Source organism: Miniopterus natalensis, chromosome 16, assembly GCF_054644295.1.
Source record: "Miniopterus natalensis isolate mMinNat1 chromosome 16, mMinNat1.hap1, whole genome shotgun sequence".
Taxonomy (NCBI): domain Eukaryota; kingdom Metazoa; phylum Chordata; class Mammalia; order Chiroptera; family Miniopteridae; genus Miniopterus; species Miniopterus natalensis.
Genome location: NC_142096.1, coordinates 25,611,239 through 25,639,175, shown reverse-complemented (window position 1 = coordinate 25,639,175; position 27,937 = coordinate 25,611,239). Strand labels below are relative to the sequence as shown.

Here is a 27,937-nt window from a genome sequence, read left to right as displayed (position 1 = left end):
ATTTCCTTAGTTGTGTATTGCCCCTTTCCTCCTACCCACCAGCGTGGGATCTTGTCTGAATTCTTACCACAGCCAAATTGTCTACCATGGCGCCGGGCATCGGAGAGGCACTTGGTAACTATTCATCCCTGAATTCAACTCACCGAGGATGAAGAATTTCCAAGTACTCTGCTGAGAGCTAGGAATCAACGGCAGAAAAGATCTAGTTCCTGCCATCTCAGAGCTAGAGTGAGAGAGGCAAGTAAATACTAAATAATGTAAATTCTATCTTAGATGAAAATACAGGGTGTGTACATAGCCTTTTCCAAAGTCAAAATTGATAGCCTAGAACCTGTCATCTTGTAAATGTGAATATATTTCCCCAAATGCATTACTTTACACTTTCCACACTGAAACTTCCTTGGACCATCCGTACCTCTTTCTATGTGCTTCAAGTTGCCTTTTCTCCTTCACTCTCTGGAGAACTGCAAATCTCAACTTTGATTATAGATTGGAATCAGCTAGGAAAATTAAAAAAAAAAAAAAATTGTGCCCTGTTTCTATCCCCAGAAATTCTGACTTAACTGTTCTGGGGTGTGGCTTGTGCTTCTAGTGTGTAGCCAGGGTTGAGAACAACTGCTCTAGGTGTCCTGCTCCTCACTGCATGGTCTGGGCACAATCAGCTCCTGCATCACCTGAGAGCTTGTTAGAAATGCAGAAGCTCAGACCCCACCCAGACCCACCGAAGCAAACTTGCCTGTTAGCAACGTAGCTTTGGCCTAGATGACCTTAGTGGTTTTCTCTGAACTTGTAGGTCTCACCATACCCTTCTTCCTTGACATCATTTATAAAAGTCCCCAAATCTGTCTTTAAGAGACCTGATTGTTGACACTTTCCCCCTAGAGAATTGCTCTTTTCACCTATTATTTTATTTTTGTCTCTAAACCAGATCTTTAGTTATGGCCATTTCCCACCCCCCCACCCCCCCAGTTCCAAAGTAATTATTTAAAAACAGGCTTTCCTGTGGATATATGTAAATAGCTTTATGAAATTTTAAATAAAATATTACCAGCATCTTCTCCTTGTTCATAAACACATCCTCTCAAAAAATTGATGGTCTAGAGAAATAACTAAATTGATAAATTAAAAAATAGTAAGTGAATAAGGTAAATAAGTGTTATACACATTCTAAAATGTAGAGTTTTAAACCTAACACTCATTTGAAAAAAAAGAATGCCAGAGGGCTACTTGGTAGAGTGTGAGAATTTATGTCATAATTTTTTTCTTTGTTTGTTTTAAAATTTCTATTTCTCATTGTTATAAAGTGGGCTTTATTTCTATATGACTAAACTTTTAAAATTCACTTTGTGTTTTAATTTTATGAGGTAAAATTAACATATTTTTGAGCTACAACTTTGTGTCTCTGTGTTTCTGGTATTGCCTATTGGGTCCATCAATAACATCCCAATTCTGAACTCTACAGAAGTATTTTCCTATACTTATTTATTTCATTTAAAAAATAAAAATTGTATATATTTAAGGTGTACAATATGATGATATGATATACATATGGGCTGCGAAATAATAACTACAGTCAATCTAACATATCTTCTCCTCACATAGTTGCTGCTTTTGTGTGTGATGAGAGCACCAGAAATCTACTCTGAGCAAATTTCCAGAGTTCTATACAGTTTCTGTTCTTTTCAACGTCCAACAAAGGAGATTTCAGAAATGGTTCGCTCCAAAGAGATTAAGCTGTCCTTTACTACTTCATGCGCAAAAAGAGTAATTATTCAAGCAAATCTTTCCCTTGTCTCAAAGTCACATCCCATGTGGAATACCTGTATATTTATATATTCACAATTACAAAAAATGTTACCGTTGAGATGGAACAAGAGACATTTCTCGGTTTGTCCACATATTCTCATTAGATTTGTTTCTCCAATTACAGACAAGACTCAGGGAAAGAGCAATTAGGAGTGGATGGCTGTCGCTTCTGAGACAGGCAGAGTTTCAGACTCTATAAATTTTAATTCTGTGTCTGAAGGCAAAGGGATATTTCTATTTAAAAAAAGAAAACACCAGAAAGAAAGGTTGAAACCCATAGACATTAGAAAAGGATATTAAATATTCCAGGGAAAATGATCAGTAATGAGGCAGTTAAATACAGTGAAAGAAACCCTGCTTCTGAAGCCTTAGGGAAGAAATGGAAACCACATCTGAAACCCGCAGCAAAAAAAAGTTCGCTGGGAAAAGCACCTGGCCCCGACAATGCTATGACTGAGCTCATAAAAGAGGCGGGCAATTATGTAGCTAGTACCTTGTAAAATTTGTCAGTGCACATGGAAAAACAGCGAAATAGCCAGAAGCCTGGTACAAATCAAACGCTAAAGACTGCTAAATAAGGGAGAACCCAGAGCAGGGAAGGCTCGGGGAGCAGACCTGGGAAAGCTTCCTGATTTCCCATCCATCCAGCCAAATGCCTCAAATGCTTCAATGACTATTTTAAGCACAAGATGTGCAAGATAGTCCCAGGAGGAGAAAGGAAGAGCGGGGGGACGTTTTCGGAAAGAAAGCCAAACTGTCTAACTGCAGCGTTGGAAGTGGAGTCCCTGGGGTTCAAGGCCTCCATCAAGAGGACAATTTTACAATTAAGAAATGGGACTGGAACTACACCCTTTAGCCCACCCCCTCCCTCATAATGGAGTCAGCACAGAAGCTGCGGGCTATAGGATGCACTTGGGAATTAAGATTGGCTTCATGCAGATTATATCTGTCATCTGGAAACACAGCCCTGTGTAGTGAGAATCAACACAGGACGGGGTGGCACAGAAAGTGACCAGAAAACAGTGCCAGGCACAATTTATTGATTGATTGGATGAAATTAATCAATTTCCTCTTGTTGGGCACTTAACTCACTTCCAATTTACATCATTATAATTAATGTTGTCATAATTTCACCCTACAGTCACTTTCCCCACTCTTAAGATCCTGTCTTAAGGGATAAATTCCCAGAAGAATTTGTAGACTAAAAGACATTACATTCCTTGATATATTTTACTAAAATCTCCTAAGTAGGTCTGTATCTACTGATAACCCCTCAAAATGTCAGAAACTTTCTTTCCCCCTACATTCTTATAAACACTGCATGTAATTATTTGAAAAGATGCATTTTTCTTATGCAAAGATTACATTTTAATTTAATTTGGATTCCTTTTATTAGTGAAGCTGAACATTTATTTTCTATGTCAGTTGGCCCATTTTTTAAAAATAGGGATGTTCTTCTTTTACTTATTGATTTGTAAGTGTTCTTTACATATACTTGAAGTGCCTGGATAAGCAATAGAATTTGCGAGGACTTAGGTGGGTTTATTGAAAAATCAACAAAAACATAATATTTGTGATTTAGGGGTGCACTTCTAAGGGGATTATTTATGGGATTATTAATAATTGTCCTTAGGTACACAGTCCAGGAATGGCAGGATGGCTTTGTTTCAGAGGTTGTCAGTATGCAGCCTTTTCTCTCTTTTTTAGGACTACATGATGATTTTGGGGGTCCTAGACAGTTTTGCTTTTGTGGGCCCCTTTCTTTCACAAACAATTAAAGATAATCTTTTTCAGTTGCATTGGCATAAAGATAAAATACACCATGCTAGATGTATTATGTGCTCAGATGTTTAGCAATTTAGTTACATTGGTCTCTGGGAGGTTCTCAGTGGTTGAGTCTCGTGAGTGTGGTAGGAGGTGTGTGCCGTGGAATTTTTTTGACTCATTAGGAAAGATGTGCTCTCTTTTAATTTCATATCAGGTATAAATTATGACACAAAGGAAGGCAAAAATGGTTACACTCAAGACATTTGATTAATGGTGATGAAATTGGTGATTCTCATTCTGACTCCTTACTTGGGTGATATCAAGAGAAAAATCTACCAAGATATCTATGGCTTAAGGATTCCCTTTATACCCTGGCCAGTTTGGCTCAGTGGTTAGAGTGTTGGCCCCTAGACTGGAGGGGAGCAGAGGGGCCTGGGGTTTGATTCTGGCCAAGGGCAGGTACCTCGGTTGCAGGCTTGATGCTTCTCTCTCTCTCTCTCCCTTCTCTCTCTGTCTTCCCACTCTCTCTGAAAAGCAATGGAAAAAATATCCTTGGGTGAAGATTAAAAAAGAATGCCTTTTATTTTTATTATATATTACAATGAACCTAATTATATTCATAGCAAAACCTTGTAAATCATAGAAAAGTATAAGAAGGTAAATTAAAATCTCCAATTCTAAGTCTCAGGGAACTCTTCCTTCCAGTGTATTTCCTTTCTAGGATATTTCATGAGATCTGCACACTGTAGGACTCAACACACTTTAACAATATGTGGCTCTGATTCACATATACAGTTTTCATTTTACCCTGCTTCTTTCACTTTACTTTATATCCTAGTATGTTTGTAAATCATTAAAATTTTTTTCCAAAAAACTGATTTCTATTAACTGCTATCTTAGTCAGTTTGGGCTGCTATAACAAAATACCATGAAGTAGGTGGCTTATCAACAACAGAAATTTATTTCTCAGTTCTGGAGGCTGGAAGTCTGAGACCATGGTGCTGACATGGTTGAGTTCTGGTGACTTCTCTTCCAGGTTGCGGACTGCTGAATTCTCCTTGTATCCTCACACAGTAGAAAGAGAGCCTGATAGCTCTCTAGCCTCTACTTATAAGGGCACTAATCCCATTCATGCAGGCTCCTCCCTCAAGACTTAATCACTTCCCAAAGACCAAGCCTCCTAACACCATCACATTGAAGATTAGATTCAACATGTGAATTTGGGAGAAAAACAAACATTCAGTCCATAACAATTGCATTACTTCTTCTTTTGGTTTCATATTCTTCAATTATAGAATATTTTCAGGGTCTGATTTATTATCATTATAAGTAATAATATAATGAACATCATGGTACATAAACCTTGGTCTCACTTTCTGATTGTCTTTGGATTGCTAAATTGTTTTCCAAGAAAATTCCATTTAAATTAGCAATCCGGTGAAGGCAGCCTGCTTACACACTGAATGCAAGCATGAGGTCTGTGACCATTTCTTTATTTGTGATAGGCTGTATGGCCTCCCAATATCTCCACCCTCCTGCCATTGCTCTTATTTTAAAAAGCCACTCTGAAATAATTCAGCTGCAATGACTTTCTACACATATGTATTAAAATGATAAAAGATATACTGCACGGTCTTTTTCCATATGGTGCTAGCAATTTGGATTTTAGTAGCAATTTTTACAACTTGCAGCTCACCACGAAAATGTCAGAACCCATGAGAATAAAACAACTTCTATTTTAGGTTTTCAATTCATTTGCTCTGATCTCTCAACCAGAAAAACTGACTCCAAAGGCCTCTTTATCCTGAATGAATTTAACGTTCAGTCCCCTACTACCTTCTCAGTCTATTAAAGCTAAGAGTGTTCCAGTATCTCTTGTCTTTGTTCACTTACTGACATTTATTGAACATGTGCCACGAAGGGCAGCCTGTCACCACAGTTAACAAACTGGCCTTTATGGCAATGGAAACCAGGGTAAAAGAAACCATATTTTACAAAAATCACATTGCTAGAAGCCCATGTGCTGAAACCAACCAAAGACTGTCCTCATTTTTAAACCATTCAAGAACTTCGAGAGAAAGCAATGTAGACTCATTCTGAGGATACAGAAGGGGGAGTGTGGCTCTCAAATGATCCTTAAAGTATCACATTGACTTAAGATGGTATACACTGTAAGATATCACACTCCTTGCTAGGCCAGGGGGATGTCAGAGATAGACGCTGCCACCTCTGAAATAAGTGGTGTTGTGTGAAAATGCTTGAAAGTTATGTTTCCCTATGGAGATTTTTCAGGTATTTCAAAAACACCCAATGATTATAAAATGTGTATTCATACGGCTAATATCAAGTGCTTATTACGTGCATACTGAGTATACACAGTAGTGAGCAAAACCCAGTTTCTGTCTTCAAGGAGTTTTCTGTGGCCTGCAGCATTGTAAACGCTTCTAAAGGGGTAACTGCAAGGTGGTAGAGAATATAATCATGAAGATATTGATCCCAGAGCGGTGGTGAGGATGACCTGGGTGGGCAGGCAGCACAGGCTCTATGATGCAAATCACACCATTGGAAGGAGCAGGTTTTCTCACTTGAGCCTGCTTTAAATTAACTCAGTATTTCACGTAAAAACATATGGGGCTAGAATATCCTCACTCAGCAATTCCTGAAAGTTTACAAATGATAGAATAAGTGGAGTTTATTTACCCTCTGACAAGCCCCATAGTTTGAAACACGGCAGATTGGTTCACAAGCATAAAAGCAGCTGGGTAAATATTCCCTCTGAAATTATTTTTTTCTGGTTTAATTAATAATTAAAACACTTCCAAATACAGAACTTATGTGGCACTACTTCTTGACAAGCTTGTTGGGAATGGTCCATTAATCATTGACTGTTGTTGAGAGGGCGGTGTGTTGGAAGGAGTGTGGGCTTTGAAATCAAACAGACAGGAGTTTCAGTTCTCCGGGATTTTGAGGAGGTAAGTGAACCCTGAGTCTTAGTTTCCTCATTTGTAAAACTAGGAAAATATAGTATCCAAATTCACTTATGAGGATGAAATGATATATGTAAAACACAATGCAGTGTTGGTACATAGTAAGTAGTAAATAAATTGTTAACAATATCACTTGGGAAAATAATAGAATTATTTGAAAGAAAATGTTAAGTGTATGAAATAAGAAACTAGTATATAAAATATAAAAGTATAAGTTTGGTTATGGAAGGGAGAAAAAAATGTAAAAAAGAAGAATGTATAGATAGATGATTTTTGAGATGAGAGTCTATGAGTGAAGAGAAAGGATAATTTAATTAGGTTTTCTGAAGCGCAGTGTTTATGAAATTGTTCTCTTTTTTTATGCTTTGTAGGGTTTGGTATCATTTTCACCATCTGGACCTAGAGTTTTCTACGTAGGAAGTTTTGAGTAATACAGTCAATTGCTTTGATAGGTATAGAACTATTCACTTTTTAAAAATTCATACTTTCTGTTTCTTCTAATGTCAGCTTTGAAAAGTTGTCATAAGAAATTCATCCTTATTTTTAAGTTGTCATATGTATTTTCATAATAATCTTTTATTCTCATTTTAATGTTTTAACTGTCTGTAGTAATGTCTCCCTTTTTTTTCCTGATATTGATGATTCATGGCTTCTCTCTGACGCTTTAGATTGATAAATTGTATTATTATTTTTAAAGATTCACATTTTGGCTTTCTTGCTATTTATTGTTTATGTTTTCTACATCATTGATTTCTTATTTTTTCCTCAATTCTACTTATTTTGTATTTCATTTTCTCTTCTTTTTATAGCTTTCTGAGTGGGAAACTTTGATTATTGATATTAAGCCTTTATTTTTATCTAATATGAACAGTTATATATTTCCATTTATACACTGTTTTGGTTGTATCCCACAAATTTTAATATGTTCTCTTTTCATTGTTATTCAGTTTAAAATATATTCTAATTTCCATTGTGATTTCCTCATTGACATATGGGTTATTTAGAAAAATGTTGTTTTATTTCCAATATTAGAATTTTTCACTTTCTTTTTGTTATTGATTCTAGCTTAATTCTCTTGTCATAAATATTCTCTAAAATTTCAGATTTTAAAAATTTATTGAGACTAGCTTTATGGCCCAGTATATGGTATGGTATATAATATGATATTCCACTACCAGATGTCTGTAGACAGAAGTCTATAGGTGTCTGATAGACTCTACTGGTGTTTAAAATTATTATTATTATTTTTATTCTTCTTCAAGGCTCAGTTTAAATTATTTTTATTGACTTCTCTTCAATATCACTGATACTTTCTTCTACTCTATCCATTCTAATATTGAGATCATCCATTGATTTTATTTCAGATATTGTACTTTGTAATCCTAAATTTCTTTTTTTAGAGTTTCCATTTTTTCCTGCAGAAATTCTTCTTTATAAAAATGATTTTGTCTATTTTTCGTAAACTATTTTTATATTCATAAAAATTTCAAAGTCCTTGGGTGCTAATTTGAACATATGAATGATCAGTGAATATGTTTTATTGGCTACTTTTCATCGGATATGGGTCATATTTCCTTGCTTCACTTTTTTTTTTTTTTTTTTTTTAAATTTCAGAGAGAGAAAGGGAGAGGGAGAGAGATAGAAACATCAATGATGAGAGAGAATCATCGATTGGCTGCCTCCTGCACACTTTTTACTGGGGATCAAGCCCGCAACCCAGGCATGTGTCTTTACTGGGAATTGAACCGTGACCTCCTAGTTCATAGGTCCATGCTCAACTGCTTAGCCAAGCCAGCTAGGCTATCTTTAGAACCCAAAACTATGCTGAATATTTTTAGTAGGATTCATTTAAAATTATGTTTGTCAGTGAGTATTCACTGACTCCTTAAATTTAAGGAAATGAAGATCATGATGTTGCAAATAAAAGGATGAGTTTTAAAATATGAAGAATGTGAATAGTTGAAATTTGTTGAATACATATTTTATGATAAGCTTTGGGCTCAGTTCTCTGCATACTTATTTTGTGGAAACATCCACCCTACAAAGTAGAGGTCCACCCATTTGGTGGACAAAGAAAATCGGCTTGCTCAGGGCCAGCTGAGAAGAGCTGAACAGTAACTGGCATATCTGAGACTTGAACCTGTGCCAATCTGATTATAAAACCCATGCTTTTAACTTATAATGCTTATAAGGCTTAATTGTCTGGTTCTCAATCCTGCTTTGTCTCTCACTGACTATCTGTCTTGGAGAAAATCATTTCAACTTTGTGGGTATCAGTTATATCTGTCATGATTGTAGTGAGGGTCAAAATTAAAAAGTTCCTCTGTAGCAGGGTGTTTTAGCTGGTTCATTTAGATGAGTTTGTGGAGGTGGGGTACACTCTCCCTTGGAAGTCCCCCATATACTACGCAAGTTATTTCTTTTTTATATTGTATTTAGGGAACTTAATTTGTTCATGGAAGTTCTGTGCCTTTAAAAGGGACTGTTAAGGGGTGTGGGAACTCTATGACAAAGACTTTGAGCTTTGTCCTTAACTAGGATTCAAGTCCATGCAGATCTGTTGGATAGACTGTAAAGGTGCCCTAGAAGGAAATACAGGCCCCTAAGAGAAAACCACCAAGATGAAGGAGTGATGTAGATGGATGGCCAGTCTGTACATGGGAGGAGTGAAGGTTAGGAGGATGTCTGTGCTCAGTCATGACACCAATATCCCTCTTTCTCTCACCCTACCTTGTTCCCGGAAAGCATGTGTGCTCAGGGAGAAACATGCCTGTGCTATAAAGAAAAAGACAATGTCACTCAGGGTCCAAATAGCTCTATAGAGGAAACTCAATCTGAAACAGCTCACAAAGTGGAAATCTTTTCTTGGGTCAGTGAGGAGGTGAACACCACGGTTTGGAGTCCGGAGCCTCCTGCAGTGAGCAGGGCCTGACTCACTTGTGGTGCAGAGCAATTGATCTACTGAGAAGAAGGGTCCCACAGGCAGGGACTCTGTTAGCATGTGAGACACTGTGCCTTTCCTCTGCACCCTACTGAGGAACTCTGCTAGAGAGAGTTCTCTCCTAGAACCAATAGCCAGTGATGGTCCAGGCACATCTGCGCCTCTGGAAGATTCTGAGATTGATGAAAAAAGAAAAAATTCAAGAAAAATGTAACTTGTGAATCATTTTGAAATGCTAAAATTTATTAAGATAACTATGATTTGCATTCATTAAGTAGTAGAAAGACATTGGGCCATATCAGTTTTATGTATGAAAACATTTTGCAAACAATAATGTACTATGAAAAGGGTAAATCCACAACACATTATTTCAACAGATAATTTTCCCCTATTTGTCAGGAACTAGGTCACACACAGGCATAGTCTAGTATTGGAGGGATGTGTATACAGATATCTGCGAGTATTGAGACAGGTGCTGAAATAGCAATATGGACTCGGTGGTACAATGGGGCAAGAAGGTGGGGAAGAAGTCAGGAAAATATCTAGGATAGGAAGGAAAGCTGCTTGAAAGAAACAGGTTCCAGATAAGCAGGAGTAAGGTAGGTGAGCTACGCTGAGAAGAGCAATTCAAAGAGAAGGAACAACTCGTGCCAAGATAAAGAGAAGTAAAAAAGTATGGCATCATCAAGGGTATGCAAGGAGCTGGCTGGGTGCAGTACATCTCAAGGTAACTGACACCTAAGGACACACCTGGACATAAAAATATTGAGAAAAACAGCAGCCAGAATGTGGAAGGTTTTGTGTGTATGTCCTACAAACATTTCTGACAAAATCTTGTTCATAATGAGATGCCACTGGAAGATTCCAAGCAGGGGCCTTCCGTGATCAGACGGCATTTCTCTGATTGTTCAGAGGGGAGTGTGGAGAGCCCTGTGCCCAGCAACACAGCAGCAGAGCAGTGTGTCCGCCCCACCTGGAGGACGATAAGCTCCCTGGGGAGACCACCTGCTGCCCAGGGAAGGGTGACACCGTGGGGTCATGATACCCCTCTTAGGGATGCCTTGAAACATATTCCTACAAATGAGCGGTAACTAACAAATTCATTCACAACCAGCACAACTATAAAATGTCTTGGGGGGAAAAAAGCTGCACAAGAACAGCATGAAATCGAGGAATCTTGGGTCGGAAGATACAATATTTAAATATTTTAATACTTACCACAATCAGCCCAAATAAAAATCCTACAGAATTCCTTACAGAAACCTGATAAGGAAACTTAAAATTTTAGTGATATAATAAGCAAATTATCTAGGAAAATTTTGAAACATGAGATTACAAAATTGCAATTAAGGTATAATAATTAAAACTTTATGGCAGTTGGGTAAAAATATAACAATAAAAAACTGGAACAGCATAGAGACTATAAGTAGAATTTAGGATATGATATGCTCACTGTGGAATGGATGGATTTTCCAGTAGTAAGTGACAACTTGGTAAAAATAATGAAGTCAGATATCTGCCACATATCATTAATTAAATGAATTCTGATTGGGGTAAAGATGTAACTAATATTTTTATGCAAGTATATGTGTAGGTGTGTGTGCCTATATAAAGAATTAGAAGAAAATATATAGTTTTATGCTTCTTACCTTAAGCTAGAAAGTTTCCTTTCAACAGGGAACAGAGTCCTAGAGAGAAAAAAAATTGGTATAGTTGTCATATCAAAATTAAAAATTTAAAATTCCATACAACCATCAACATAATAAATGAAGTTAAAGATCTGTTATAATATTTAAAATAATCAAAGGATATGTATCCATTATATATTTGCAACAAACGGAAAAAGAACATACCATAAGAAAAGTGAGCAAAGCATATAAACCGGCTTTTCAGAGGACAGGAAATATAAAAGCCCAAGGAACACTTGACATTAACACATTAGCAATCAGGAAAATGCAAATTAAAATAATGAAATACCACTTTTTACCTATCAGGCTAGCAAAAAGCACAACATATGGAGTGTTGTTTGAAGAGGTGGGGTAACTGTTGCTCTTATTTATTGATGATAGGAGTGAAAATTATACGGCACTTTAGAGGACAAATGGCAATAGAAAGTACAATTTAAAAAATGCACACAACCCACACCCAGCATTTTCACTTCTAGATATTTACCAGAGAGAAACAATTTCATACATGCACAGGGAAGTATATAAAAGGATATTAGAGGGTTGCTTGCAACCTACTGGTTCACAGATAGAATGGTGGCTAAATTAGTTGTGATATTTTTATATAGTGAAATACAAGGCAGAAGCCTCAAAACACTGAATGGAAAAATCATACCATATTGGTGAGAAAAAAAGGTAGTATCAGAGTGACAGCTACAGAACACCTAAATGTTCGTGTCTCTCAAAATTCACACGTTCAAACCTATCCCCTAAGGCGACGGCATTGGGAAATAAGGCCTTTGGGAGGTGATTAGGTTATGAGAGCCAGAGAGATCCTTCAGCACCTTCTGCCATGTGAAGACACAACGCGAAGTCTGCAACCGGGAAGAGGGCCCTCCCTACAACCTGACCACTCTGGCACCCAGATCTTGGACTTCCAGCCTCCAGACTGTGAGAAATACATTTCTGTTGTTTATATTCCATCAGTCTGTGATATTTTCTTAGGAGGGGTTAGCAGCCTGAATGATCTAAGACAAATATCAGTTATGTAAAAACATAAACACCTAAGTATATTTCAAATATGTACATTTGGAAATGCACAGAAAAGGGTCTCAAGACAATAAAAAAGTCGTTTTCTCTGAGGCAAAGCATGTGAATGGGTGGGGTCCTTTAAGAACAACTGCTTTGTTTGTGTTGTTGAATGGGTATAAAATAGTGATTTATAATAAGAAATGGAGGGCATTCCCACCTGATGGTTGCATTTTTTTTTTCTTTGAGACATGAAATATAGTCTGTTGACTGCAAATAAATATTATTAGTATGGTGATAAAAGCTTAGAATGGCTTTTTTGTGACCTAAGGCTCCATCAGAGGTTAAAAGCCTTAACTTTGTGGGGCACCAAACCCCAAGTTTTATAATAGTACCCAGCAGCCAGCAGCAAGGAGTGGTGAACTGGGAAAAATGATAGCTGGCTTAATAAAAAATTGGTAGAGAAGATGGAGGGGAGGGTGCTGAGGATGCAAATAAGAAAATGGGAAGGATTTAAATTGCAGGATGAAAAGGTGAAGGGACTGAGAGGTGATGGGGATGTAATGTAAAGCTTAGGAAAGAAATATATCTAACAATATTGTGAGAACTATGTATAGTGCCAGGTGGTTACTGGAAATATCAAGGGGAACACTTTGTAAAGTATATGATTGTCTAACCACTATGCTGTACACCTGAAATTAATACAAAATAATTTTGAATGTAAACTGTAATCAAAAAAATAAAAATATATTAAAAAATAAATTATAGGGTGAGGATGATGGATTGAAAAGAAAAAATCAAGTAACTGGAGGTCTTTTGAGGTCCTTTTTTCTACATGGCCTGCTCTTATAATTGGCCCATTTTCTCTTGGTGGTTTAACCTTTTCTAATTGACTTCTGGGGTATTAATCCTTTGTTCTAGGTCTTGTGAATATTCCTGTACCGTGAATTAAAGAGTGAGAAGGTGGAAGGGATGGGAGTTACAGTGAGAGAACCTACAATTCTGGTTGAAATCTCAGCTCAAGAGAATGGGTTGCGAAAGTGGAATGAGGATGATACTCAGTGACTCTTAGAAAAGCAAGCGGTTTGTGACCTGGGAACTGGGTGACTTGTACATATGAACTCAGACGTCATTCATGAAGACCCTTGGGCCTTCTTGGGGGAGAAGATTGTAAGACAAATATCAATGTCTTTGATTCATTAGGGGTAGAGGTAGGGGAAGGTGGGGAGAGAATTTGGCAGGTTCTTTGTACCCAGAGGACATGCATCTCAAAGGAGGAGGGGCTTGCATCCAGGTAGAAGTATATTGGCTTGGAAAGGAAAGTAGAAGCCCATGAGGAGGCACAAGCAACTGGCCTTGTATCTCCATGACATCTGATGGAAAAAGAAGCCACTTCCACTTGAAGGTCTGCTGTGAAAGTGGTGTCTGCGAGACTCTTAGTCTCTATAGTCGTAATTGTACAGGTGACGCCAGGACCTGGGAAGAGTAAGTGGAACAAGAGTCCTTCAAATGTCACTGGAAAACAATGAATTGTATGAACACCTGTTGAAACTCCATCTCAGGTTCTTTATCTCATGTCTTATCAACATACAATTTTGCTCTATTCAACCAGAATCATCAGTTTTATGTTCATGCAAATACTGCCTCTTCTTTCTCGTGGAAGGTTTTATGAGATTTCAGTCAGGAGGAGAAACATCAGAACTTCTCAGCACACTGCATAATGATACATTTTAACCCCGGGAACAGATTGACAGGATGTTATTTGAATTTTTACTTTACAAAATTTTAGGATCATCCAGCTAAGTGTTTCATTAAGAATGTTTCCTGTTGAGACTCTTCCACGGCTCCATATCGAACCCCAGCCCTTCCTCCAGCTTCTAAAAGCCCGTAGGTCGCACAGCAGTGCTAGGTACAGACACTCGGGCAGTGGGCAAGAGCAGCGTGCTGTCCTGCTTCACGCAGGAGGTGACGAAACAGAAGGAGGCTGATTTCACTCCAGCGTTTTGCTCAATCTGGTTGACACCAGCAGGCTTTCTTCACTGACAAGCTTTCTTCACTGACAAGCTTTCTTTGGAAGTTAAATTAGGTCCAATATGAGAGTAAACCAGAATTCTTTACATTTATATTTTAACTTATTCATAATATCACTGATGATTTCAGAAAAATAAAACTTTCCCTGTAGTGATATGATTTCAGCATATACTAATCATAAATATGATTTTTTAAGATTGGACACCACATTTTCTAAGAGTAAGTAATACTAGTATTGTAAAAGCAATCAACAGGAAAATAGGATTTAAAAAAAGAAATTCACATATTTACAGGCAATAGTTTAGTTTGTCTCTGATTCAGTCTTGGGCACTAGCCTTGAGATTTTCTTCAGATAAACTGCCTTTTTTTTTTTTCCTTTTAATGGTATCATCATCCTCCCATTGTCTAGGCTTAAAATATTACAGCTATATTTGTCTCCTTCCTTCCGCTAGCTACTTTCATTTAAGCCAACAAATCCTGTGCATTCTATAAGCATTATATCTTTCATATTTTTCTCTTCCTCAGTATTTCCATTTGCATGACCTGAATTTAGATCCTCATTTCCTCTGGTTAAAACCATAGTAATAGCCCCGTGAAGATATAATTGCTTTTATTTTCACTTGTTAAGATTTATTTTAAAAACCATTTTCTATAGATTCAAGTTCAAACTCTCTAATATTCACTTATTCTAAAAACATTCATTGAGGTCCACTATGTGACAGGCACTTTGCCAGGTTCTTGGATTATAGTTATAAATTTTCAACAGGGTCCTTGCTCCCAAGGAGTTTACATTCTAATAGGGAAAGGGAGATCATATTTTTTAAAAGTAGCCAAATTAATGAAAAGCTAATTTTGAAAAGTAACAAGTGCTTTGAAGAGAATGAAACAGTGATGTGAAGATTGACAAGGTAGGACTAGAGGAAGCTAAGAAAACTAAAGCTAAAGCATCCTCAATAGCAAAGACCCTTTCCCAAGCCTTAGGGATCCCAACATTGGGTTCACATGCTCATATTTACCAAAGTAAGATATTTTATCCTACCTGGTCAATACTGCTGTCTCATTACACTCTGATTCTCACGAGGCCCCCCAAAACTATTTATGTTTTGGAGTCAACCCTAGGTAGGGGACTAAGTAGATGTGTTGATAAGAAAGAGCCTTACTGAATGAGAGCACAAAGACAAGAAAGAGCAACCATATGAGGAAATTTTCCAGACAGAGAAAAGAGGGAGGCAAGGCCCTGGGTAGAACTGAGCTTGAACCAGCAGCGTGTCTGAAGCTGAGTCAGTGAGGTGGCGAAGGGCGAGACGTGAGATAGGAAGGCAGCCAATAGCCCGGTCATGTAGGGCTTTGCAGACATTAGAAGGAAGTTGGATTTTATTCCAACTGCAATAGGAAGTTGATGAAAAGTTTTAATGAGTGTCACACAATATAACTTAGCTTTAAAGAAGATGATGCTGGCTTTTATGTGGGAGGGGATCAGAGAGGGGAAGAATCAGAGTAGGGAGATCAGTTAGCTTGCCAAGGCATGAGGTTAGAGCTGCTTGGACTAGGTAACAGCATCGGAGATAGATAGGCAGGATATATTTTCAAGGAAAAGTGAGCAGGAATTCTCAATGTATTTGAAATGGAGATGAAGGAAAGAAAGGAGTCAAAGACTTCCTAGGTTTTTTGACCTAACAAGTAGGTAAACAATGGTACTATTACTAAGAAGAAGATTTTGGGAGGAGGTGGAATCAAAATCTTCTTCATCATGTAGAGGCTGTGATTATGGAGTAGCCATTTGAGTCAGCGTTAGGAGGCAGTTAGATATCAAATTTGGAGGTCAATGGAGAGGCCAAACAAAGATATAGTTTGGAATTATTGGCATAAATGTGTTATTTAATGCCATGAGATTGGGTAAAATCACCCAGAGAGAGTCTATTTACAGTTGAATCCTTTAATCCTTCCACAATCTGTATTATCTCCCAAAATGTATACTGCGGTCCTTAAAGTGAAACTTTCTTAATCTCAGTCTTCTTGCATTTACACTAAAACACCCCTCTATTTGGCCACTTTCCTTCTACAAACACCAAAATTCCATATGTCCTTTAAGCTCTACATCAACATAAAAAATCCCATTCTACATTAGTTTGGCTTGAGCTACCATCCCAAAGCAAGCACTACTTTCTGTGAATGTACCTAAGACTATCTGAACCCAAATGTTCTATTTGGCCTTTTAGTGACTTATAGTACTGTCTTTTATCTCCTAATACTCTTTGATTCTAGAGGACAGGGTCTATATTTTTTCATGGTTCAAAGATCTGGTGTGTCTTGCAATTAATAAGCAATCAGGAGAAAAATCATCTTAACACTATTAGTCAATGAAATTAGTGAAAGTCCTTATTTGGCCTGAGATATCTAGGTATTTGTTATTGTGTAGCTAGAGCCAATACAGACTTTTATTTATGCTCCTAAAATTCCTTTATGGTGATTATTTATTAAATACTCAGTCCATATCAGGAGCAAGATTTTCAGTCCTAATAATCTTATCTGCAGCCAGATATACTATATCACACAGTAACATAAACTGTTCCTCCTTTTATTAGTCTAAATATTTAGATATAGATGCTCATATACTGAGTTCCTGAAGTTTTTTAAAATCATGCTTATTGAGATATAATTTATGGGTACAGTTTGAGGAGCTTTGATTTGCTTTCTGGTGCTGTAGATAAGATTCATTTCTCTGAATAATGTCATTTAAGTAGGATTATGCAGTGTGTACTCTTTCATTTCTTGCTTCTTTTGCTCAGCATATTTCTGAGATTCATCCTTGATTTGTATATTAGTCATTTTTTCCTTTAGATAGTGTGGCTCTATCACATACCCATGTTGCATATTTAGGTTTTATTTTTATTTTTATTTTTGAACTTGTATTAGTTTTTCATTGCTGTGTGGCATACTGCCCCAAACTTACCAGCTTAAAACCATACACATTTGTTGTGTCACAGAATCTTTGGGTCAGGAGCCTTAGCGTAGCTCATCTGAGTCCTCTGCAAGGCTGTAATTAAGGTGTCAGCTAGGCCTGGGTTCTTATCTGGAGGCTAGACTGGGGAAGGAGTCTTTTCCAAAATCAGTCAGGCTTTTAAAAGAATTCATTTCCTGGATTCTTAGAAGGCAGAAATGGATAGCTACACTTTCTGTAAAGAGAATCCAATGTCAAAAAATGAATCTTATATAACTAAATGGAATCACAAGAGTGATGTGGCATCACTTGGCCATGTTCCTTTGGTTAGAAGCAAGTTTCAGGCCCCACTTACACTCAAGAGAAAGACATGAACACCAGGAAATGGGGGTCATGAGGACCACCTTAAAGTCCATCTTCTTCAGGACTGTTGTGAATATATTTGCTATGAATGCATGTGTACAAGATTTTGGGTGAACATATGTTTTTGTTTCTTTTGGATAAACACCTAAGTGGAAATACTGAGATATGTGGTAAGAGTATACTTAACTTTTTAATAAACTGCCAAGCTATTTTTGAGAGTACTTGTGCCTTTTAAAATTCCTATCCAGACATATAAGATTTCCAGTTGTCCCACATTTTTACCAACATCCAGTAATGTCAGTCCCTTTATTTTTAGCCATTCTGTAGATATTTAGTGGTATCTGATTTTGGTTTTCTTTGCATTTTCTCAGTAATTAAGGATGTTGTCCATTTTCTAATGTGTTTATTGGTCATTTAGATATTCTCAGATATTCCTTTTCTGAGTGTCTAGTCAAATTTTTGAGCATTCTTTTTATTGGGTTGCTTGCATTTACACATACTTGACACAAGCCATATGTCAGAAAAATATACTGTGAATATTTTTTTCCAGTTTATTACTTTCAAAGAGCAGAAGGTTTTAATTTTAAAATATATTTTTATCATTTTTTTTCTTTTATATCCTTGGCTTTTCCCATTTTATCCAGGTAATCTTTGCCTACCCCAAGCTCACAAAAATTTCCCTTAAGTTCTCTTCTACAGGATTTATAGTTTGGTATATAGTCAATTTCAAATTAATTTATATGTAAGGTGTAAAGTAAGAGTTTTATTTTTTCTATATAAATATCTAGTTGTTTAATATATTGTTGAATAAGACTAATATTTTCTCATTTAATTATCTTGGCTCCCTTGGCAAAAATCAGTTGACCTTATATGCATAGATCTCTTTATTTCATTTCATTGATCTACATGTTTTTATGACAGCACAGCACTGACTTGGTTACTATAACTCTATAGTAAGTCTTAAGATCGAATGTTCTAAGTTCTCTAACTTTCTTTTTCTTTTTCAAGCTACATTGTCTACTCTTGAAGGTTCTTTTTATTGAAATAGAAACTTTAGAATAATAATGTCAATTTTCCAAATACAAAAAGAGCTGGCTTGGATTTTGATTGAGATTGTGATAAATATAGAACAGTTTGGGAAGAATTGACATGTTAGCAATATTCAGTGTTTGGATCCATGAATATGGTATATCTCTCCATATTAGGATTTAAAACATTTTTTCTCAACAATGTTTTATAGCTTTCAGTGTAAAGAGCCCTGCACATATTTTTTTTTGTTAAACTTATTTTTTTTTGGTGGTTTTTGATATTATAATGGTATTTTTGTTGAAATATTTGATTGTTCATTGCTTCTATACAGAAATGCAATTGACTTTTACAAATTGATTTTGTATCCTATTAACTTAATAACTCAGATACTAATTCTTGTAGCCTTTTTATATTTCCCTTAAAAACTCATTATAATTCACCAGTTAAGTCATCAAGGGGGAGGTTTTTAATACAAATTAATTTTCTTAAATAGATATAGAATTTTTCAGATTTTATATTTCTTATTAAATACATTTTGGTATTTGTATCTTTTAAGATTTTTGTTTATTTATATAGTTTACCATATTTATTAATATTAAGGAAGTTCAAATATTCTTGTATTTTATATATATATTTATTTATTGACTTTAGAGAGTGAAAGAGAGAAAGACAGAGAGAGAGGGAAATACTAATGTTAGAAACATCAATCAGTCGCCTCCTGCATGCGCCCCAACCAGGGATCGATCCTGAAACCTAGGTATGCTCCCTGATCAGAATCAAACTCACAACGTTTTTGTGTATGGGATAACATTCCAACCAATTGAGCCACTTGGCTGGGGCTTGTATTATATTTTAATATCTCTGGGCTCTCTAGTGATATCTTCTCTTTATTTCTCATATTGATAATTTTACATCAGTCTTATTTCAAAGAATTAGCTTTTAGAGTTATTTATTTTCTATATTGTCTATTTTGTTTTTGTTTTGTTTTGTTTTTTTTGGTTTTGTTTCCCTCTCTTTATTATTGCCTTCATTCTACTTAAGTTTATAAATTCCTAAAGTTGAAGTAGATATCATTGCTGCTCAACATTTTTAAAAATATATAACATTTATGGCCTAACATATGTTCAGTCATAGTGAATGTTCTGCATAGATGCTGTATAATTCAGTTTTGGGTTAGAGTGTTCTGCTACATGTCATTTAGGTGAAGTTGGTTAAGTATTCTAGAGACATTTAATTTTCTATTTTCTTTTCTTCAATTAGTGAGAAAAGAATATCTAAATATCCAACTATATTCGTGTCTATTCTGTCAGTTTTTGTTCTAACAATTTTGAAGCTCCATTGCCAAGTACATACACATTCAGGATTGCTTTGTCTTTTTGATGAATTATCCCTTCATCTTTATGAAATGTTCATCTTTATCCTTGGTAACTTTCCTTGTTCTAAAGTTTACTTTGCCAGATATTAATATTGCCACTCTAGCTTTCTAATCATTAGTGTTTCCAGTATAACATGTGTTTTTCCATCTTTTAATTTTTAACCTAATTTTGTCTTTACATTTAAAATGAGCTTCTTATAGATAGTTTATGTTGAATTTTTCTCTGTTGTATCAGTTGATATTTTTTCTTTTAATTTGGCTTAAACCATTTACAGTTAAAAGTATTGGAAATATGGTTTGATTTTAAATACTGTTTGTTTGTTTTTCTATTTGTATTATTTGTTCTTTTTTCTCTTATTTCTTCCTTTTTCAACTGAGTGTATTTCAAATATCCTTTATATTCTTGCTGTTAATTTATTAGCTATCACTCTATTTTATTTCTTTAATCCCTGGCTTTTTCCCAGGCTTATAATATGTAACTTTATCTTATTGCAACACTTTTCAAGTATCATTATACCACATATAATAAAAATCTTACAGCAATACACTTCCATTTCATCTCTACCATCTTTTGTGCTTAAGTTATTATATATTTCCCCCTATATATGTTATAAACCCCACTATACATTGATTGAATTTTTTACACAATTATCTTTTCAGTTAGCTAAAAATTAGAAAAAATATTTTATATTTACCTACCTATTTATCATTTCTGTCACTCCACATTCCTTTTTTTAGATTCAAGTATCCCCTGGTACCATTTCTTTCTATCTAAAGAACTTCCTCTCACATTTCTTATAATGTGGGTCTGCTAGTGATAAATCTTCTCTTTTGATTTGCTTCATATTTAAAAGATTTCTAGGTTAATTTGTTTCTCTCAACACTGTATAGCTGCTGTTGCATCATTGTCTTCTGGATTTTGTAGTTTCTAGTGGAAAATCTGCAGTATCGCTTATACCTTTATGGTATATGCCTTTCCCACACCTCTCCCATGGTTGCCTTTAAGTAATTTGATTATGATATACCTTGATGTGTTTTTGTTTGTTTTTTATCTTTGGTTAATTCAACTTGGGGTATATTGAGTTTATTTCAACTGTAGAATTATAACTAATCAAATTATAAATGTTTTCAAACATGATTTCGTCATTTTTTTCCTGTCTTCCCACTCTCTTTTTCTATTAGGATTCCATCCCAATTGCACAAATGTTAGATTGCTTGATATTGTCCTGAGAAGTCAGTACAATTTTGTTTTCATTGTTGTTCAGTCTTTTTTTCTAACTGTGCTTCATTTTAGATGGTTTTATTGCTATCATTACAAGTTCAGTTATTTTTTTTCTTTAGAAGTGCCTGATTTGCTATGAATCCCATCCAATAAAATTTTTATTATAGAATTTTTATTTTTCATTTTTAAGGTTACATTTGTTCCACTAGGTTCTGTTTACATTAAGCTCATCTTTGTTTAAATCTTTGAGCATATTTATAATAGCATTTGTAACATAAGTGTCCTGCTAATTCCATAATCTCTAACATTTCTGCATCTATTTCTATTTTTGTATCTTTCTCCTAGTTATGAGTCACATTTTCTTGCTTTTCAGATGCCTATTAATTTCTGATTGGATGCTGAATTGTACATTTTTGATGACTTGATTTTGTTAAATATCTTTAAAAATCTTTTAATGTGTTTGGGCAGGCAGTTCGTGACTTGTCGATTTTGAGGCGAGGGCAGGTTTAGGTCTGATGTTACTTGAGGTCTAGTTCTGTCCCGCTACTATGGTTTGACTCTGGTGGAGTCTCTACAGAATGTCCTATATATTTTATGGGGTCTGTCCACTCTGGATGATGAGAACTTGAATGATTCCTGGGCTCGTATGAGCTCTGGGAATTGTTTGGTTTACTGATTTTCGGTAATATTCTTTCACCAGATGTTGTTCTTTGTCCAGCTTGATAGAATTTCCCTCTAAGCATGCACAGACTGGCAATCAGCCAAAGAGTCAAGTGAACACCATGCAGAATTCTGGATCTCTTTCTTTAAATAACTCCTTCCTCTCAAGTAATATGACCCACGAATTCCAGCCATGTTGACACTTAATTCCAAGCTCTGTCTTCTCAACTCAGTGTTTTTTATTTAGCTTCCCTAATTGTGCTATAGCTTTGGAAAATATCTCTAGGTAAAAAGCTTGGACAAGCATAGAAGTCACCTCATTTGTTTCGCCTCTCTCAGAGATCACAATCCTGTCCTGCCTATTGTCCAATGTGTGAAAAGAGGTGTTTCATATATTTTGTTCAGTTTTAAGTTGGTGATGGTAGAAGGGTATGTCCAGACCATGTTTCTTATTCATGGTTAAAAACAGAAGGTTTTCAATGCCTGAACTAATGTTTTTGAACTAAAGATTTTAAGGCTGGAACTTCTCTAATAGATCTTAACAGAGTATTTATTTAGTATGTGCCAGGTACTGTGTTTAGCTTATTATGTGTGTTATGTCCTTCGGTCTTCCCAAGAATTTTACCACATATGTACTATTCTTGCTCCCCTGTTAGAGATTGAAAAAAATGAGAAAAGTTAAGTAGTTTTCCCAAGAACCCATAGCTAATAAATGGCACAGGTGGCTCTTAGACCTGGGACTGCCCAACACGACTCTGTACTCTTAACACTCCTGTCATGATATGGTAGGTTTGCCTTACTGCCTTGTACATGTCTTACAAGTGAAAAAAATAAAGTTTGTGAATGATTTACAAGAAAGATAGCAGATTGTATTCAAGGTTATCCCTCTCTTACTTTCATTAATTTCTATGATAGTATTTTCTTTGAGGGTCATATAGGAGTGATGTTATATGTAGGAATCAGTGATGGTTACATAGAAATTTTTCCTGCACATAAACCTCATCTTTCATGAGGGGACTTTGGAAAATGCTTCTGAACAACCACTGTAAGCTGTAAATGTTGTGAATGATTAATAAGAAATTTACAGCTGAAAGGACAACAGGTAAAAGAGTAATAACACAAGAGCAACCTAACCAAACAACAGAAGATACGAAGTTGCATGTTAGGGTTAAAAGAAATCTGGGCAAGTTCTTATGTATTCAAGGAGGTACAAACTCACATGAACTAATTTTTTTTTTTTTCCTGTCAGCAGAGAAGTAAATTTTTCTTTTTCTTTCTTAAATCTCCTTTCTTAATCTTGACCATCAAATCCTCATAGACATGAGATAGTCATTTTATAAGTTTCCCCTTAGAGGTAAAAATAAAACTTTTCTGTCTATGGTTTTTAACAAGTAGGGAAGCGGCAGTAACCAGAACTTAACGTTTAACTACAGTAGTTCCCTTTATGTAACTGTATTTTCCTTCTTTAATTGTATCAAATTTGAAACCTCACAACAGTAGTCCTGTGATGCTACGACATACTTGGTAAGATTCCATGTGATTTTCTAGAAGGGAAAGGAGCAGTGTAGTCTCCTGTAGTTTTCACATAGGTAACCCACCAAGCTCTGGGCTGAGGGAGTCTAGTGAGAACTTTCAGACAGGACCACAGTTTAGAGCTGTAAATGGAACCTAAATGTTTTCCCAGCTGGAAACTGTCTGTGTGCAGTTTATGTCATGTGGCCCAATGCAAGGTTTAACTAAACGGCCTGTCTTTCCAAGGTTTATCTGTGTTCATAATATCCTACAACTAAAATATAAGTGGTATTAAGGTGCTTTGAAACGTACCGCACCTGGCTGTAGTCCTAGGAGCTAAAAGAAAAAAAAATGCTTAGGAAAGCAGAAATTCCACATTTTTGTTAAATTCAACAGATTTTCTTTAAGACACTTGCCCTAATGGTGTTAATGGGCTCTAATGTACCCTTATCTTTACAAAGTCCTTTTGGTTTTTTTAAAAAGTAGAACCATTAAGGAAATTAAATGTGAGGGGAGCTGGGCAAAGGATCTGACAGCTTTGGGTGTCTAATGCTTTTCATTGCCTCTGTGGGCTTTCCCAAGTATTTCGTTCAAAAAGTAACTCTAACGCAAGTATCAAAATCTACTTTAGGTAGAACAAATAGTGTACCTTGATTTTCAACTTCTCAGGAGAACTGGTTTGTATAAGTTTTATTATGCTTTCTCATATTCTAATTATTTAACATGTCCTTAATTATATAGAAAAATATATTTTATATGATTGATTATATTTTATAATTAATAATATATTTATATTAACATTAAGTATTAATTAATTACATATAGTTCCATATAAAAATATATATTCCTGCCTCCTACTTTCTGTAGTGTACATTCTATATTTGTACTTCTTTCTGTTGGGTGTTTTATACACATATACACACATACACATACCCACTCTCCACCCCACTTTCTGTAGAGTGCATTTTTACAAGCTACCATGAACAATTTGAGGGAAAGAAGCAGTTAGTGAGTTAATTAATTAAGTAAATAAAAAAACTATATTAAATTACAGCCTAAGTATGTAACACCCTCCTCTTTAGTAGATCCATTAACCACAAATGTGAAACTCTGTGAGGGAAAGCAAGGAAGGAGAAAGGCCATATACATCCAAACCAGAGCACAACTGATGAAAAGGGCAAAGGGCAAAAAAATTTTTATTTTAATCTTACTTAACCCTTTTAGTGCCCTAGAACAGGAAGACTGAGTTCAACAAAAGGATACCATTTGAAACTCTGCAGAGCTGACCATATAATTACTCTGAGGGAAGCAGGATGACTTGCAGAGAAGAGATCACAGGCTACAGGGCCATTGGCTCGGGAGGGGTTAAGCAACTTTATCTGATCTTCAGCTCTTTTACTGAACAACTAATGACCTACAGTCTGGAGAAGTTAAAAGCTAGAAGTGAAGCCAGGACTCCTCAAGACTCCAACTGGCATTAAATGACAAGGAAGAATTCAGAGGCCAGACAAAGCTGTTATTATGAGCCATTGGTGAGGAAGAAAATGAAATTTTTAAAAAGAAGGGGAAAAAAAAGAAAGTGCAAGAATGGAAAACAAAACTTAGGACCAAATTTATGCTCCATTTTTAAGGAAACTAAACCTCAGTTGTTAAAATCTTTTTGCTTTTGTTATATTAAACTTGTTTGATAAGATTTCAATTGCAGAGTGTTTTTAATGCTGCTGATGAAAGTGCTGATAAGAAACAGTGTCCATGAAAAGTTTATAATCCTTGCAAAATAAAATATGATCATCAATTATTTTTTATTTAACTTCTCATTTCAACCAGAAGGTATGTGACATTTACACGTTAAATTCTTTGGAAATGGTGTTGGTTATCATTTCAGCAGGAAAAAGAATCTTGATTAATTTCCTTGCTATCTTATTAGAAAAATATTTTAATCTTACAGGCTTAGTTAATAGACCCTGAGAATTACCAAACTGCCAAAGATAAAAACTACTGACTCTAGACATTAATGTTAGATCGGGATCACTGAGAGAAATAAAAAGTCTTAAAAAAACCTTAGGATCATAAAATACTTATCAATGTTTTATATACCCATGTTTTGGAAACTTGAATATGTATTGAACTAATTTGAAAATTAACAGAAAAAAGTACTGATTATGGTATTATGGGGGCATCCAGTACAGACAAGATATAAATCAGTCGATGTAGACAAAGAGCCTGTATTGCTCTAGGTCAAGGACGTGTAGGAACCTCTGATATAGACAGGTAGATGGATTTGGGGGTACTGTGTTCATCTTCCATCAGGATCCACTTATTAAATTCCTAATTGCAACTGTTAGTAAATCAGAGATGCACATGGAAACTCTGCTTTCTGAGTGAGTCTTGGTTGTAAAGGTACGTAAGAAGATACACAGACAATAGAGTTTTTAAATAACAAATCAAGACTTGGGTGGATAATATGATGTCAACATAAAATATACATGAAGAAAGTGCGCATTTTAAGATGAGGAGAAGGCCGGCTGTGTGGTCACAATTGGAAGGAACTGTCATATTGGGGCCTTGGGATTGACATGCTAGGTTAAAGTTGAAGATCTATGCAATAGCATAAAATAACAAACTTTGGTGAGATGTATGGCACAGAACACATGAACACAAACGTGGAGCAAAATGAACACAACATTCAAAAGACGTCATCATTTAACCTGCTCTTGTTCACCCTATTGTCTAAACCTAATACTTGCTTCTCAAACCTGTGTCTGATAATGCTTTTCTCAAGGATCTCCCCCCAAGACCACCTTCAACAGGTTCTTGAGTTTTATGTGCTTCTAGGGTAAATTCTGAGTAAACACCCTGTTAACCCCATTTAAGGCTTGGGACTCTACTCTAGTTTTGTACTTACTAGAAGGAAATCAACAATTTTGGCTATTTTCATAACTTAAACCTTACACCTGGCATCCCTTGGACAAATTTCCCTTGATAAGCCTGAACCATCTAACCATGAATTCCTAACCATTAGCAAAATTAGTGATTTTTAAATTTTCCTGGGGGAAAGACAAAATAAACAATTTGAGACTATTGTCTTTTGTGTCACAGTATATTCAGTGTCAACATTACCCAGAAGACAATTTACCCATATTTTTAAATAGTAATACAGAAATGCTTGCAAATTCCTCAGAAAGCTATCCACCCCCCCCCCCCCTTGAATCTAAATTATAGCTTGCCACTCTTTATAGGATCCTCTAAATTACTGAGTATGGTGTAAGTTACCTGGTGTCCCAGCTGAGCCCAAGGAAAATTGAACGGCTCTCTCTTGGATGTATCTGTTTGCATTAATTGTAGTACATTTAGATTCTCTCCAGGGAAGAGAAAAAGGGCATTTGGTGCCTCAGAGAAAATCATGCATGGATGAAGAAGGGTTGGCACGAATAGGGAGATTCAGCCACAGAGTCAGTGGGAGTTTTGGGTACAGTGTCATGACAATCACTTGAACCCCACATCATCTTGCTCTCCTGATGCCAAGGGTATGAGGGAAGAAAATCTACTTTAAAAAGTTAAAAGAACTTTAACAACTTGGATTCTAAGTGGTCTTGCTATGTCTTTTCTAAAAGCAGAGAAGGAGAGTTTCTTTGTCCATTTTGAGTTGGGGTTGCCCTCAGCAAAGTGACTGTGACAGTAGCAGAGCCATTGATGACAGTGACCCACAGAGAAGAATGTGGCTGGGAGACCTGATGGCAGCTGTGGATTGTGAAACCCAGGAAGCAAGTATCAGCTATTGCAGGTGGAATGATAGGGGCTGTAACCCAGGGAATGAGAATGATGACATGATTGAAAGAAGGAATTTTATCTGCTTTATTCAACCCTGTTTTGCAGAAACCAGCATTGGGTCTTATTTAATTTCTAGTTCACTAAAGATAGGAGATAACGATGTGTATGAGAAAAGGGGATGGGGTCGTGGTGAAGGAGGAATATATGTAATTGGTGTAGAATAGCATGAACAAGGTACAGGTGAAGGAAGTCACGGAGGATGTTTCCCTAAACAAGGGGAAAAGAAAGTCAGGAGGGATCAGGAGGCAAACACGCAGCGAAGGAGGGACCACACGAGGAAGCACCAGGGTCAACCAGGGAGCAGGGGTAAATGTGGACAAGAGCCTTTGTTGTCATCTCTGCAGAAAGGAACGGGTGAGGATTGGCTACTTTGAATAATTTCCATGGGCTGTGGGGCACAGGGGCTAGTTGTCTCCAGACTAGGACTGAAGCCCATTTCTTTGCTGGCTGTTAACTGGGGCTGGGCTTTGTGGCTAGAGGCTCCCTACATTCCTTCTCGTGCTTTCCCTGTGGCTCTCCCACAAACGAGTCCCTATTATACTTTGAATCTCTCTGGCTTCTCCTTTTGCCCCATCTCTCGAAGGGAACCAGCATTTGCCACCCTTAAGCTGCCTTTTTGAGATATTGCTTTTAAACTGTTTATTAAGAAACTAGACTCAGAAAGAACCTCTGACCCTTCCCCATTTTCTGCCTAAGGATTCAGACAGAAAAACCTGCTTCAGGCAGAAAAATCTTAGGATGTTCTTTAGCCTAACTTGAATTAAGAAGGCTTCAGGCAG

General features: G+C 36.2%; 1 protein-coding gene across 3 annotated transcripts in view; it reads right to left on the bottom strand.

Annotated features, from left to right (window-relative positions):
* C16H8orf34 (chromosome 16 C8orf34 homolog) overlaps window positions 1-27,937 on the bottom strand; it is a 522,081-nt gene that overhangs the window by 22,493 nt on the left and 471,651 nt on the right. For all 3 annotated transcript variants that reach the window (XR_015715789.1, XR_015715790.1, XR_015715791.1), the window contains one exon: window positions 11,151-11,189. The gene's annotated coding sequence lies outside the window, so the exon portion shown is untranslated. The remainder of the gene's footprint in view (window positions 1-11,150; window positions 11,190-27,937) is intronic.